At 54.6% G+C, this 388-nt stretch overlaps 1 protein-coding gene across 1 annotated transcript in view; it reads left to right on the forward strand.

Moving 5' to 3' along the window:
• The window catches only part of INPP5J (inositol polyphosphate-5-phosphatase J), a 30,095-nt gene that overhangs the window by 24,404 nt on the left and 5,303 nt on the right, over window positions 1-388 (forward strand). The gene's annotated exons all lie outside the window — the stretch shown is intronic.

Consider the following 388-nt stretch of genomic DNA (forward strand, 5'->3'; position numbering starts at 1 on the left):
CGTGGGTGCGTCCCCAGGCGCCCTGCGCGGTCACGGGCTCCTCCCCACACTCCAGCCCTTACCCTGAGGCCTCTGCTCCCCGGCCCCGCCCATCATTTCATCCTCTTTTCTAGACCCCTCCCCCTTTTTGTCCTTGGAGGTGGGGGTCCCAGGGCCCTGCCCCCTTTCCTAGCACCCACCCCTCTCCCAGCCTCCTCCGCGGGGCTGCACAGTCATGTTCAGAGATGTCAAAGGTATTACCAAGGTATAAGATATAGAAGTAGTGGATTGAATTGGGAAATTCCCTTAAAGTTTTTTTTTAATTGCCCTGCCTTCCCCCCTGCCCACTGGCTTTTCAAATCCCTACCCCTTCCCTAATATAAATCCATTTGAACATTTGTTTTTACTG

The sequence above is a fragment of the Myotis davidii genome, unplaced genomic scaffold (genome assembly GCF_000327345.1).
Source record: "Myotis davidii unplaced genomic scaffold, ASM32734v1 scaffold478, whole genome shotgun sequence".
Taxonomy (NCBI): domain Eukaryota; kingdom Metazoa; phylum Chordata; class Mammalia; order Chiroptera; family Vespertilionidae; genus Myotis; species Myotis davidii.